Source organism: Furipterus horrens, unplaced genomic scaffold, assembly GCF_987537825.1.
Source record: "Furipterus horrens unplaced genomic scaffold, mFurHor1.1.pri manual_scaffold_9, whole genome shotgun sequence".
NCBI lineage: Eukaryota > Metazoa > Chordata > Mammalia > Chiroptera > Furipteridae > Furipterus > Furipterus horrens.
Genome location: NW_028327179.1, coordinates 40,663,002 through 40,678,964, shown reverse-complemented (window position 1 = coordinate 40,678,964; position 15,963 = coordinate 40,663,002).

Genomic DNA, 15,963 nt, shown 5'->3' with positions numbered 1-15,963 from the left:
CCCAGGCTAACTCCCTAAACCTGTCTCCAAAGGCCCTTCTTTTGCCTCTCTAACTTGTTTTCTGAGTCGATGCAGCCCAGCTGGCTCACTTCTTCTGCCTCTATGATGGTCTTTCTAAAGGCCAAGACAGCTCTCTAAGAAGCTTACTCAAATCTTCTCTTCTAGTATAGGACTTTGGATGTTAAAAGAACTTCCTCTTGTGTTAGAGTTCTTGGCTCTGAATTCTTACTTTGCTGAACTCAAGAACCAAGAGCCAATATTGTCAGTAACCTTATGAAGATATTTCTGTCTTTAGGTTTCAATAGAATCACTTTTATGTTTTTATATAATTGTTAAAATATTAACAATAGCTCTCTGGTAATGCAATGCTATGACTTAATTTCTGAGTCAGTTCCTATCGAAGTGTCCCCCCTTTTTTTTTTTCAGATTGAAGAGCTGCTATGTGAAAATAGAAACAATATGTTTGAAATGAGGTGACCACTACATTGTCTCTTGAAAACCTCCATCTATTTTTGGAATGTGAACACTCTTGAGATAAACTACATTTTATGTTAATTCCAAGAATTTATATTCCCTTACATTTTTACACTGAAATGTCATCACTTTGTGATTTTGTAAAAAGGATGTAATAACTTTTTCCTCTCAGAGATAAAAAATATTAAGCTGACTAAAAAATTACACATTCTTAGTGGTGCATCACAAAATCAACACCTTATGAAACACATTTGGAATTTTGGCTCTCTCTTCCAAACCATAAATTACAACTTTATGGAACTTATTTATAATAGTTATTATAAATAGAATGCTTCCTCTAAAATCCTAAAAGAATAATTACTATTTAAACTAAAAAGTGTACAATAAAATAAATATCTTGCTGATTTGTGAAAAGTTATGGTTTTATATTTGAAAGCATATTAAAAATCATTTAAGTCAAAAATAAACTAAAAACACCCAGAAGTATTTGGTAAATAATTATCAGTAGAAATTCCTAGAATAAAAGTCTTTCAAAATTGTCATAAGTACTTTTGTAACAGATTGGCCAGACCCAATTTCTAAGGACTGGGGGAAATCCCAAACTAGGGACCCAGATCTGACACAGAGGCTGCACTTGCCTGGAAGAAGGCAGGGGGCAGGGTGGCCTGCCTTCCCGGAGAAGAGAGTGGCTGCCAGAAAGGGAGAGGGTTGTATTGAAGGTCCTCTGAATTGCGATCACAACCAAAACTGCAGGGCAGCCTTCCCACAACCTGGGGCCAATGTAAACAAAGGCAATATGGCTGTGCAAACGTGTTCTGGGCAGCCAAACCACTCTTGACATAGCTGAGGGGGAGCTCATATAGAACCTGTGTGGGCTTTTGGGGCCAGATGCCCCTGCCCAGGCAAACAGATGCTGTGTGCCTGTGTGTGGCTGGGAAACTTCTGCCCGCTTTTGTAAAATGGTGGCCAAAAGAGGGTCAAGGACACTGGAAAGCTGACAAAAATGGTGCACACAGACACATCTTGGGAAGAATCCTGTTGCTCCCTCAGAAAGGGATTTCTGGGCTGAGTTTTTAAAACAGAGCATGCTGAGATACACCAGGGCTTCTCCCCTTCCCCTGGCTGGCCTAGTCAGCTGCAGGGAGCCCAGGGTCCTGAGGCTGGTAGGTCCTGGGAGGTCATGTGGTCTGGGAATGTGCCCAGCATCCCTCCCACACAGAAGGTGGCAACAGCCCTGGCAGCACTGCAAGGGACCTGCCTGGCCAAGCACACAGACACACTCGTAAGCTGATAGCCAGAGGAAAAGCAGCTCAGGATGAGTAAACTGGTACTGAGAAGGACTCAGGCCAGCGCACACAGACTCCAGAGGGGAATGCTTTTCAGTAGCACATTTTAAAATGGGTCAGGCATGGCAGAGGGTGGCAGGATTATTAGTCTTTGGGTGTTTAAAAGAGATTGGGTCTCTCAGGCAGAAACTTGCCAGCATTCCAAAACCATATAGCCTTAAATAAATAACAACTTTCCTTTTCCATTAAGCTTCTGACTCCAGAGTTTTGTCTTCAGGCGGTGAGCAGTAGAACTCCCATGACTGTTCTGGGGCTCTAAATTGCTTGTGGCATGTTGACCGTTCCCCCCACCCAGGAGTGGGCAAGTGGGACTGTAGGATTCTCAGTTGCTGGAAATTTATTCTGCATACCCCTTCAAGGCATTGGCTGCCTAAACATCCCTGGCAGGTGGAAAGAAAATGTCTCCGAGAAAGGAATAGACCCTGAGAAGGGGTCAGGACTGGCCGAGCTTTGGGGAAACCATTGCTTGGGGTCTGTGGTTTGTGAGACCGGTTGGCAGAAGATTTACTTGTGAGCATTTTTTGGAATAATGGAGTTGTGGGTGCCAGTTTTGCTTCTATGTTCCCAGGTTGCCTGGATCCTTCTGGTCATAGTCTTGGGCCTGCTGTACATCCAGGTCAATAAGGGAAGTTCTGTGCTGGCTCCTGGAAGGAGCCCACTGGGTATAATTTTAGCAAACTGGAGAGTGTACAGTAATTATCCAATGTCTAAAGAGGTATTGGTCTATGACTGTAATACTGTGTGGCCTACATATGCTTTGGATTATGGAGAAAAGTGGCCCATGGATGGCTCCTAAGTTATCATGCTATATCATGCAATTGGAACAGTAAGACATGAAAAGAAAAGAAGAATGAGGAAATAAGCTTCAGCAATGCCTAGGAAACTCAGGGTCGGTGGCAGGAGCTCCCCCATCACCAAGCCCTCTGTTAGCTATTCCTGAGGTAGGGCCCATAGAGACAATGGCTCCACCCCTATATGATGAGGGATGGGTCTCCCCCTCAAAGACCCATTAGGGCACCCAATTTGGCCAGGGAGTATCTCTATCCAGAGCAAGGCAGTTTCCTTTGAGGCAATATCTTATAAGTGGAGTAAATTAGGAAGGCCAGCCCACTAGCTACTATTGGGCTCATACTCCATTTTCCACTTAGGACTTATTGAATTGGAAGAATTCCAACCCCTCAAATAGGAAGGATCCTCAGGAAATGATCTTGTGGCCTCTGCTTTTGCCACTCATCATCCAAATTGGGCAGATGTACAGGCTGTTCTTAATATCTTGTTAACAGTGGATGAGATATGGCTGGTTATACATGAGGCTAACAAAGGGGTTTAGTGCCTCCACCAAGAGAATCCTAATGGGACCCCTGACCCAGCTGGGGCAATTCCCTTGACAGAGCCTGACTGGGACCCAAACAGTGGGAACCTAGTCCTGCTGGAACATTACAGAAAGTGCATACTGGAAGAGCTTAAGAAAGGTGTGCTCATGCAAAAAAGCTTGACTATGATACGGGTTCTTCAGCAAAAGCTGAATGAGGATCCTTCTAAATTTTTAGAGAGGATCTATCCGACCTATAGAAAGCACACTGATGCTGACCTGTAGGTACCAGAGAATGTGTGGCTAGTGAATGTAACTTTTATTGGGCAAAGTGCCCTGGATATCAGAAAAAAAATTCTCCAGAGTTTAGACAGGGCATTGAGAACAAATCCCCTTCAGCTGGTGGACAAAGCATTAAAAGTCTACAATTCCCAGGAAGCAAGGAAGATAAAACAGGTCATGATGTTCTTACAAACACAGTTGAGAAGCCAGAAGAAGAAGCAGGACCCTGAAGGAAAGAGGAAAGGTCCACTAGGTGCCAGTTAATGTGTTCATTGCAAGGAGGAGGGCCATTGAGAAAGAACTACCTGAAACTCAAAAGGGAAAATAGAGATGATAAGAGCTCTCACCAAGAAATGCTGAAAAAAGAAGAATCTGATGATGAATGAGGAGGCCCAGGGACTCCCTTGGACATCTCCTGGCCTATTACTATTTCCCCACAGGAGCCCAAGGTACAGTTGACTGTGGGGAACAAACTAATTGATTTCCTTGGAGATACAGGACCTACATACTCAGTGTTGAATGAAAAATTAACCAAGAAAAGTTCATATGCAGTAACAGTTACTAGAGTGACTAGATAGTTACAAAAATAGGCATTCCCTTAACTTCTAGAATGTCAACTTGGGGATCAAAAGCTTATTCATAGTTCTCTACATGCTAGACTGCTTTGTTCCATTGCTAGGCTGAGATTTACTTTGTAAATTGCATGCACAAATCACTTTTTCTCCTGAGAAACAGCAATTACGCATAGATGTCCTGCTGGAACATGCTCTTCAGCTACAGGTGCTCCTGACTTGTCCAGAAGGTCCCAAAGCTAGACTATTCCCACCTGAGATCTATAAATAGGTCATTAGAACTGTTTGGGCTGATGGAACCCCAGATAAAGTGGTTAATGTCCAACCCATAAAAGTTAACCTAACAGGAAGGGTGTAGATCCTATGGAAGAAGCAGTACTCCCTCAAAAAGGAGGCTTTAGAGGGGATTCAGCCAATATTGCAAAGATTCTTAAAATCAGGACAAATTAGGTCATGCCAGTCTCCTTAAAACATTCCAATTTTGCCAGTCACAAAGCCTCACCCTGACAAGTATTGGTTTACATAGCATCTTAGGGCTACAAATGACATTGTTTGGGACATTCATTCAATGGTGCTCAATCCCTATACACTGTTGATCATGGTGTCTACATCAGCAAATTGTTTTCAGTCCAGGACTTGAAGGATGTCTTTTGCTGCATCGCAATAGGTAAACAATCTCAACTAATGTTTGCATTTGAATGACACAACCCAGAAACTAAAACCATGCTCTAAAACTGCTGGACTGTGCTGCTACGAGGATTTAAGAATTCACCAACCATATTTGGGGAAGTATTGGCAAAAGACCTAAGGGATGTTCAATTGAAATCAGGGACTCTTATGAAATATGTAGATGACATATTGATAACTAGCAGCACCTACAAGTACTGTTTTCTCAACACTATCACAGTCCTAAATCATTTGGAAATAAGGGGATATAAGGTATCACCTCACAAGGTACAGATTTGCAAACAGGAGGTGGCATACCTGGGATTTCAACTGAAACAGAGCACTAGGAGCTTGATGGCAGATAGAAAGCAAGCCATTGCTACAATAAAAACCTCACAGAACTGAAGGTAACTTTGTGGATTCCTTCCTAGGGTTCTGCTGAATTTGGATTCCAAACTTCAGGCTTATAAGCAAAACCATGGTACAATTCATTGAAAGAACTGGACTCTGAACCTTTTGAATGGACAAGGGATTGTCAGCATTTGATACCTCAAAGGAAAAGCTAGTTTTTCTCCTGCAATAGGATTGCCCAATTTACAGAAGCCTTTCAAGTTGTATGCTTATGAAAGGCAGGGGATTGAGCTGGAGTTACCAACCCAAACTCTGAGAAACATCCCCATACCCTATTTCTCAAAGAAATTGGATCACATGACAAAGGGATGGCCACAATGTCTCTAGTCAGTGGAAGCTGACTGGGATATCTTACTGAGAAGTTCACTTTGGGACAGCCTATGGTACTGGTATCATCCTAGGTCCTAACTCTATTGGAACAGAAAGGAGGGTATTGGCTAATGGCAGAGCTCATGGGAAAAATATCAGGACGTTTTTTGGACAACCCGAATGGTACCTTGCAGACTACTACAACCTCGAACCCAGTCACCCTATTCCTAGACACAAAGAGACTCAGCCTGCCAGCATGACTGCTTAGAAATAATTGACCAAATTTATCCTAGTAGGCCAGATCTGGTAGACCAGTCACTGGCAGCACCAGACTAAGAGCTGTACACAGATGGTTTCAGCTTCATGGATAATGGCCAGTGATGAGCTGATTATGTGATAGTCACCATAGACAAGGTAATAGAGGCCCAAGCCCTTGCACTAGGTACCTCAGCATAAAAGTCTGAACTTATAACTCTCACAAGAGCCTTAGTACTGTCCCAGGGAAAGAAGGTTAAAATCAAAAAGGACTCCAAATATGCCTTCATGGTAGTCCATGCCCATGGAGCAATATGGAAAGAGAGAGGACTCAACCTCAGAGAACAAGGATATCAAACATTTAGAAGAGATTTTACAATTGCTAGAGGCAGTGAATCTACCAGACCAGATTGCCATAATACACTTCCCAGGATACCAAAGGGATGGTTCCCAAACATACCAGGGAAACCAAAATGCTGATAAAGCAGCAAGACAGGTAGTTGGAGGATGGCCACACCTAGGGGATTTGATCTGCTGTTTGCCCTAGTCAAAATTTAGACCTGACTATACAGAATGGAATGAGGAATGGGCCCGTGAATAGGGCTTCTCTAACACTAGTCATGATTCTTTGTGGGAAATCAACACCCATTGTATGATCTTACTCCCTGAGGCTCTAGTGTATCCCATCCTTAAACACTACATAAAAGGACCCATTATGGAAGGGATGTTTTGATGAACTTCATTAGGTCACATTTGGAAGGACCTTATTTGCACAGGACCATTCAGGGGGTCATCCAAGCCTGTCAGAATTGTGCCAAAAGCAGTCCTAAGACAGAGCATGCTCTGGCAGAAAAAGGAATACAGTATAAAGGGTTATGCCCATTTGAGGATTGGCAAGCAGACTTTACATAGATGCCTTAAAACCAGAAGGAATTTCTCTGGATGGATAGGGGAATACCCCACTAGAGAAAAATAAAAGAAGGCAATTGCAGTAGTGAAATTTTACTTAAAGAAATAATCCCTAGGTTTGGACTTCCTCAAAACATTAAAAGTGATAATGGACCATCGTTCACTTCAGAGATCTCCCAAATTGTTGGACAGGCACTGCAAATACAGTGGAAACTACATGCATCTTGGAAACCTCAATCTACAAGAATGATTGAGAAAATTAATCACACAAAAATATGCCACAAAATGTATTTGAAATGGGACCAGGAACTTCCCATTGCCTTGCTCTGAATTAGGGTGGCACCCAGAAGTGTGCTTAAATTGAGCCCTGTTGAAATAGTTTATGGGACACCCCTCCAAATCTCTTGTTTTAGAAATACCCCCTTTATATTAGGAGCACAAGTCAAATATTAAGCAATATATACAACATTAAGGGCAAACACTAACCATTTCTCACAAGACTTCTCATTGTAGATCCATCTATCCATCTGATGAACCCCCACACCTGTTCCAGACAGGGGTCCAAGTCTTACTAAAGATCTGGAAGATTCAGGACCCTGAACAGCAACTAGCTGAGCAATGGACTGGTCGCTATTATATCCTGTTGATAATGTACTGTTCTCTAAAGCTCATGGGAATCAAGCCATAAATCTATCACACATGGATAAAATTGGTGCTACCTGTGGAGGACTCAAATCCTACTTCTGTGGTTGATGCTAGAAGAGAAAGCTGGACCTGCACTCCAGAAAGAGATTTGAAGTTTCTCTTTTGAAAAAGGACAGCGACCCCCCAGTGCAAAGTGACAATGTTTCCTTTTACTTTATTTATGTGTTTTGCAGATCTAGGGGCTTTTAGCTGCCAGATACTAAGTTTGAGTATGGTTCTTCCCATCGTTGAAAAGAATAAGGATTGAAAGTGATTTATGGTTATTTCTGAATGAATATAGAAAGTATATAAAAAGTTGTAAAGTTATATAGGAGGTTGTGAAACAGAGCTAGCCAGTTTATCAGATGATGAGTTTAAAACACTGGTGACCAGGATGGTCGGAGAACTCACAGAGTATGGCAAAATAAATAAATAGATAAATAAGTAAAGGAAGGAAGAAGTGAAGGTTACACAAAGTGAAATGAAAAACATAAGGGAACCAACAGTGAAGGAAAGGAAGCCAGGATTCAAATCAATGATTTGGAACAAAAGGAAGAATTTTACATTCAACCAGAACAGATAGAAGAAACAAGAATGCAAAAAAGTTAGTAGATGCTTAGTGACCTCTGGGACAACTTTAAATGTACTAACATCCGAATCATAGGGGGTTGCCAAAGGAGAAGAGAAAGAGCAAGACATTGAGCCCTGGGTGCTGTGGCACAATGGATGGAGCATCGGCCTGCGAACCAAGTGTTGCTGGTTTGATTCCCAGTCAGGGCACATAACTAGGTTGCACGCCAGATCCCCAGTTGTGGGCGCATGAGAGGCAACCGCACATTGACATTTCTCTCCCTCTCTTTCTCCTTTCCCCTGTCTCTAAAAACAGATAAATAAAATAAAATAAAGTAACCTTGTTAAAATTTTTTTTAAGAAAAGAGCAAGACATTGAAAAGATATTTGAAAAAATAACGAAATAAAACTTCCCTACTTTAATGAAGGAAATAGACATACAAGTCCAAGAAACACAGAGGGTCCTAAACAAGTTGGACCCAAAGAGGACACATAATAATTGAAACTAAGACACATTATAATTAAAATGTCAAAGATTAAAGATAAAAGGAGAACCTTAAAAGCAGCGAGAGGAAAAAAGAATTACCTACAAGGGGGTTCCTATAAGACTATCAGTTGATTTCTCCAAAGAAATTTTTCAGGCAAGAAGGAACTGGTAAGAAGTATTCAAAGTGATGAAAAACAAGGGCCTACAACCTAGATTACTCTATCCAGCAAAGCTATTATTTAGAATGGAAGGGCAGATAGAGTGCTTCCCTGACAAAGTAAAGCTAAAGAAATTCACCATCACCAAGGTTTTATTATATGAAATGTTAAAGGGACTTAGTGAAGAAAAAGAAGATCAAAACTATGAATATTAAAATGACAACAAACTTACATTATCAACAAATGTATAAAAAAGCAAACTAATCAAAGTACCAGAATAGGAACAGAATCACAGGTATGGAGATCATTTAGAGGATTATCATCTGTGTGGGAGAAGGGAGAAAGTGAGGGAAACAGTGCAAGAATTAAGAAGCATAACTGGTAGAAACAAAATAGGTAGGGAGTTATTAAGAATAGTTTGGGAAGTGGAGAAGCCAAAGAACTTATAGGCATGGCCCATGAACATGAACTAAGGTTGGGGGGATTGCTGAAGGGAAGGGGGTTACTGGGTGGAGAAGAGCAAATGGAAAGGAAATTGAGACAACTGTAACAGCATAGTCAATAAAATTTACTTTAAAAAATAAATTAATTAAATAAATAATTTACTCAACAAAACAAAAGAAATTCCAATAAAACTATTTTGCCTCTTTGGCTATCAGTAAAATACATTATTTCAGAAAAGTCATAAAAAGGGAAAAAACTCTTTGAAACTGTTTTCTGATCCTTTCCAAACACTAATTACAGCTGGTACCATATGTAGTTCAAAATAGAAACAAAATGACTGCTGATTGTTGAATAAAATTCAAAAGTACAAGTAATCAGGAAAATAAATAATCGGAGCTTGTCATGTGTGGAGTTTATAATGTGCAAAATTGACAGCTTCAGATTGTTTTGGTGCACGAATATAAATAAGATGAAAGGAAACTTGACTTGGGGTGGTGAACACACAATACAACAGACAGTTGAAGTGTTATAGAATTACATATATGAAACCTATATAATTTTATTAACCAATGTCACCCCAATAAATTTAAAAACATATGATTTAGGAAGAATACATATATGTAAATAATCAGGATACAGATGTCCAATAAATTGATAGATTCCTTTGGTTCCAGCATAAAAACATCATAAAATTATTTTAATGATTTAATCTGGGTTTTATTCACACACTTCTAGAAAAATAATAGTTGTTTTTATTTAAGGTTTCGTAAGTTATATAGAGATATCTTCCTATAAAAATATGCCTAAATAAATATTTCCAATGGTCATCTTAACTTAAAATACTCTTTTCAAAAAGAAAATGAAAAGTATATTTATAAATGTTGGCAAGTATTACGCAGGTGATATCTTTTGATAAGAATTTAATACAATTATGAATATTTTCAAATTAATTGTTTTAACAATAAACTTTTCTATTTTATAATTTTAAACACATCAAAATAATTAACTTACTTTATATTTAATGAAAATATGTGTTTATAAATTATATTTCTGAATGTTTAATTAAAAATTGATTCCTAGTTTATTTTCCTACTCAAGAGTTTAAAATATTAACAAGTGGTATGAGAACTCTAAAAAAAGTAGAAAATGATAACTAAATATAAGAAGAAAAATCAAGTGTATTATAAAGCCATAATGAAACTCTAAGCTGAGGAAGTTGAAAACAAAACAAAACAAATTAAAACATAATGAGTCAAAGCAGCAGAGCAGAGTATGGTAGAACATAGGTTCTTATACTTTTTAAATTTCACAGGGAGAGATTTCAGTAACTGTTTACAATGTTTAAAATCTCAATTCACCTACTTTTAACTTATGCTATTCTTGCAAAATTTGATAATTAGGCTTATTAAGTGATGAACCTGGGAATGTGATTATTAATGGTGTTCATATTTTAACACGTTTATTAAGTGCCTACTATGTGCCAGAATATAGTGTTGAAACAGTAAAAATACATACCAATATCTTAACTTCCTAGAGCTAATACTATAGTGAAGGAGTGAAAACACTCCCCCCCCCCAAAAAAGAGTAACTTTCTATGCTATATTAGATGTGTTTTTTTTTTTAAGTTAAGGTGGGGAAGGAAATACAAAGTGTTGAAAGAGGGTTGGATATTGAAAATTTTATATGGGATGACCTGGGAAATCCATACTGAGAAGGTGACATCTGAGTGAAGACCTAAATGAAGCAAAGCAATATACACTGAATGTTTGTCTCCCTCCAAAATTTATATATTGAAGCCCTAACCCCTATTATGATAGTATTTGGAGATGATCACTCTGAGAGGAAATTATGGTTAAATGAGGTCATGAAGGTGATATGCTGGTCCCACTAAATTAGTACCCTTATAAGAGATACCAAGGGGGCTTGCTCACTCTCTCTCTGCAATATGAAGACCCATTAAGAAGGCAATAGCCTGCAAGCCAGGAAGAGATCTCTCACCACCAACCAAATTGGCTGGCACCTTGATTTTGAACTTCCCAGCCTTCAAACAGTGAGAAATAAATTTCTGTTTTTCAGTTCACCCAAGTGTGTGGTATTTTGTTATGACAGACCAGCCTGACTAATACAGATATCAAACAGAACATCCAGCATGGGATATGGGATAGAATTAGTGTGGCGGGAGTGGGCCTGGTGTGCTTGTGTTTGTAGAACAAAGAGGACCTTTCAATTATATGTGCAGTTAGATGTGTGAAGAAAAAAGGAAAATAGTGGGAGATGAATTCAGAGATGTAATTAGGGGCCTGATTATATAGATTACTGTAGATCATATGGAGATTTAGCTTTCACCCTAAGTGAAATAGGACACCAAGGAAGGTTTTGAGCAGAAGAGCATATTCTCTCAATATTTAGATTTTTCCAATGAAACTACCTGGGACTGAAGATTGGGGGGGGGATTATTTTTATATTAAAATTCAATTTAATTATTAATTATAGGGCTTTGAGTTTATTTTGCTCTTTTTTCTAGTTTTTTGAGTATAAAGGTAAAATTATTGTTTGGTACTTTTTCTCTTTTCTAGTGTAAGCATTCAGTCTTGGTCGCAAATCCCTGCTTTTCATTACTTGGAATATTTCATGCTAGTCTCTTCTGGCCTTGGTGTTTCTATTGAGAAATCAGCTGACAGCCTTATTGGGAATGCCTTGTAGGTAAGCAACTGTTTCTCTCTTGCTGTCTTTAAGATTCTCTTTTGCCTTTAAACTTTGCCATTTTAATTGTGGTGTGTCTTGGTGTTAGCTTCTTTGGGTTCATCTTGTTTGGGACTCTCTGTGCTTCTTGAACTTGTGTGACTTTCTCCCTCACAAAATTAGGGAAGTTTTCTGTCATAGTTTCTTCAAACAGGCTTTCTAACACTTGTTCCTTTTCCTCTCTTTCTGGTATCCCTATGATGTGAATATGATGATGTTTCATTTTGTCCCAAAGTTTTCTTAGACTACCTCCATTCTTTTTAAGTCTTTTTTTCATTGTGTTGCTCTGACTGGGTGTTTTCACCCACCTAGTCTTCCACAACATTGATTCAATCCTCTGCTTTGTCTAGCTGACTTTTAATGTCTTCTAGTGCATTCTTCATTTCCAACTGGTTCTTATTCATAGCTTCTATGTCCTTTTTCATGCTGGTGTAGTTCTCATTAAGTTCCTTGAGCATCTTTATAACCATTACTTTGAATTTTATGTCTGTTAACTTGCCTCAACTTAATTTAGCTCTTTTTCTGGGGATTCATCCTTTCCTTTCATATGGAGGTTGATTCTTTGTCTCCCCATTTCAGCTATCTCTTTTTGCTTGTTTCTATGTATTAGATTGATCTGCTTTGACTCTCTGTCTTGTGGGTTGGGCTTATGTGGTAGGAGTCCTGTGTGACCCAGTGGTGGAGACTCCTTGATCTCTTGATCTACATGGTCTAAGAATTTCCTTTGTGTGAGTTATGTGGGCTCTCCTGTTGTATTTGGCTCCTGAATGTTGCTGGCTTGTTTGTTGGTGGGGTCTCCTCTCCAGCTGGCTGACTGAGAGGCTTAACTTCCACCACATCTTGTACGCTGTTCTATAGGTTCTGGTAGACCAAAGCAAAACAACACAAAAAAATGAAACCAAGACAGGCAAGACCCTCACTCTCAACAGCATTATTAATGACAAAATATCAGGAAATAATAAAAGTAGAAAAGAAATGGAATATTAGAGAAAAGGGAACAAAAGAAAAAAGAAAAGAGAAAACCAAAAGACAGAAAAGTGATTATGGGAGGAAAAAAAAGAAGAGAGCTAATATGAATAATGAGTTAAAAGAGAAAAACAGGAAAAAGAGACAAAGAAAGAGAAAGAATAACAAAAATAAGAAAAGGTAAGAAGAAGGAAGCAATGGATTAATAATGGGTAAGAATTAAATAAGAGATATAAAAGAAAAAATAGAGCAATAAAAATAGAAGAAAAATAAAAAATAGAAGCAATTAAAAGGCTGTTATAATGAGAATAATGAAAAAGAACAAGGTACAATTTGTCTCCACAGAGTTTAGTGTTTGCCTTTTGGCTACAGCTCTGATGTTTGAGGCTGGTGTTCGCCAGTGTCAGGTGCTGTTCATGGCTGGCCTTCAGCAGCCTGTCCAACGCTACAGGTAATCCACAGTTGTGGCTGTTTCCTCCAGGCTTGGCTGTGCCCAGGTTGGGATAAGCTGCTCTGTAAATTTGGTTTTTATCAGTAGTTGGTCCAGAGGTGTGTCAACAAATGACCCAAGTCACCACAGAATCCACCTCTGCCAGTCTTTGCCTGCTGGCCTGCTGTCAGTTTTAGCTAGTCACAGACCCAACTGTTTCTGAGAGGGCTGCTGGCAGAATCGGAGGTATGGGACTCCTGGATCTGTCATGGTAGGTGCCTCTCAGACTTCAGGGAAGGTGGTGGGTATGCTCACCTGCCCTGAACCACTAGAGTGACACTGTTTGAGATTTCTCCCCTGTACTCGCGCAGGATAGGGTCCCCAGGAGGCTAACGAGTGGAATCTCCAGGGCCCATATTTTCAGTCTGCCAGAAACTGGAAGGGTGTTTTTATGGCTCTTCTGTGAGGGGGAAGCACCAGCCTGTTTCCCAAGAAACTGTATGGTATGGCTGCACCCTCCAGCCCATCTCTGACACCCACTGAGTCTGTGTATGTTGCTATTTCCTCAGGAGGGGTTAAGATGCAGGATAGGAGAAAAGAAAGAAGAAAAAAAATACAGACAAAAAAAACAGAAAACAGTATTAAAAATAAGAAGGAAAAAAGATGCAGGGTGGGTCCAGCAGGATTCCATACAATGGGGAGAGCAGCGTCCCACAGGTTAAGGTAACTGCTTTCCCCTTAGAGGAGCTTTCTCCTCTCAAGAAAGATGGTTGCTGCAGACTCCAGGTATATCCTGGCACAGAAAATCCCACAGCTGCTCCTCATTTCTCTTCTCAGTGCCTCCTGCTCCAGACTCTCTCTGTACAGCTCCTGTCCATGCCGCCTTCCCTTCACTGGGCCCCAGGGTGAGCGGTTGCAAACACAAAACCTGTACTTTGGCCCCTTTAAGAATTAAGAAAAAGAAATAGCAGCTTTGTGTCCAGTGGGTTTCATTCTCTCCCGAGCACAGACAAACCCTGAAGCTTTTCCCTGTTGGATGCTACATGGTCTGCTGATCCTAGCACTGGTGCTCTGCACTTGGGAGCCTGGTTTGTGGTTCCAGCTTCTCCTTTCAAGGGGAAGCTCCCATAGCCATGCTGCTACCTCAGCCCACTGCCCTTGTGAATGGGCCGGCCCCTATAATGACCTCACCCTTCCTGCTGGTCATGGTGTTTTTTCCCCATCCTTGATTGAGTCTCTTTTTCAGGCACTCTTCAGTTTTTGGGGGGTGTCCAGTCTTCTCTTTAGTTTTATTTCCAATTTGGTTCTGGAAAGAGATGCATAATATATCCTCCTATTCTGCTGCCATCTTGCACCCTGATTTCCTGGTAATTTCCTTTGCTCTAACATTGACTTTATATAAGATCAATAGAGCTATGCTTTCTTTCTTTTTTTAATTTGTCAACTACAGTTGACTTTCATTATTTTTGTATTAGTTTCAGGTATACAGCATAGGGGGTAGACAGTTATATAATTTACTAAGTTATTCTCCTAAGAAGTCTAGTACCCACCTGGCATCGTACATAGTTATTACAATATTATCCCATATGTGTACTTTATATCCCCATGAATGTTTTGTAACTTCCAATTTTTATTTCTTTTACCTTTAGCACACAGACCCCAATCCACCTCCCATTTGGAAACCATCAGTTTGTTCTCTGTATCTATGAGTCTGTTATTTTGTTCTTTAGATTTCACATATGAGTGAAATCATATAGTATTTGTCTTCCTCTGTTTGAGTTATTTCACTTATGACTATATCCTCTAGGTCAGGTCCACCCATGTTGCAAATGGTAAGATTTCATTATTTTTTAAGGCCAAGTAATATTCCACTGTAGATATGTACCACATCTTCTTTAACCAGTCGTCTATTAACGGTGAACTTAAGTTGCTTCCAAATCTTGACCAATGTAAATAATGCTGCAATGAGCATAAAAGTGTATATATCTTTTCAAATTAGTGTTCGTTTTGATTAATATTTGCATGGTATACTTTCTCCATCTTTTCATGTTCAAACTGCATATACAGGCATACCTCAGAGATACTGAGGTCTCAATTCTAGACCACTGCAGTAAAATGCATATTGCAATAAAGCAAGTCACACATTTTTTTGGTTTCTCAGTACATATAAAAGTTCTGTTTAACTATCATACTGTAGTTAAATGAGTGTACAATAACATTGTCTTAAAAAACAATGGAATACCAGAATTAAAAAACACTTCATTGATAATAAATAATAACCATCACTTAAGCCTTTAGCTAGTAGTACTCTTTTTGCTGGTGGAAGGTCATACCTCAGTGTTGATGGCTGCTGACTGTTCAAAACAGTGGTGGCTGAAGTCCAGGGTAGCTGCTGCACTTCTTAAAATAAGACAGCAATGAAGTTTGCCACATGGGTGGACTCTTTCATGAATAATTTTCGGTAACATGTGGTGCTATTTAATAGCATTTTACTCATAGAACTTCTTTTAAAATTGGAGTCAATCCCCTCAAACCCTGCCTCTGCTTTGTCATACTCAGTTTATATAATATTCTAAATATTTTGTCAATTGAACAATTTTAAAGCATCTTCACCCAGAAGTAGATTTTATTTCCATAAACCAATTTTTTTGCTTATGCATGAGAAGCAATTCATCCATTAAGGTTTTACCATGATATTGCAACAATTTAGTCACATATTCAGGCTTCACTTCTAATTCTAGTTCTCTTTCTACTTCCATATATGCTGTAACTTTTCCACTTAAATCTTGAGCTCTAGAAGTCATTCATGAGGGTTGGAGTCAGCTTCTCCCAAAATCCTTATTGTTGACCCTCTGACCTTTTCTCATGAACCACAAATGTTTTTAATGGCATCTAGAATGGGGAATTGTTTCTAGAATGTTTTCAATTGACTTTGTTCAGATACAA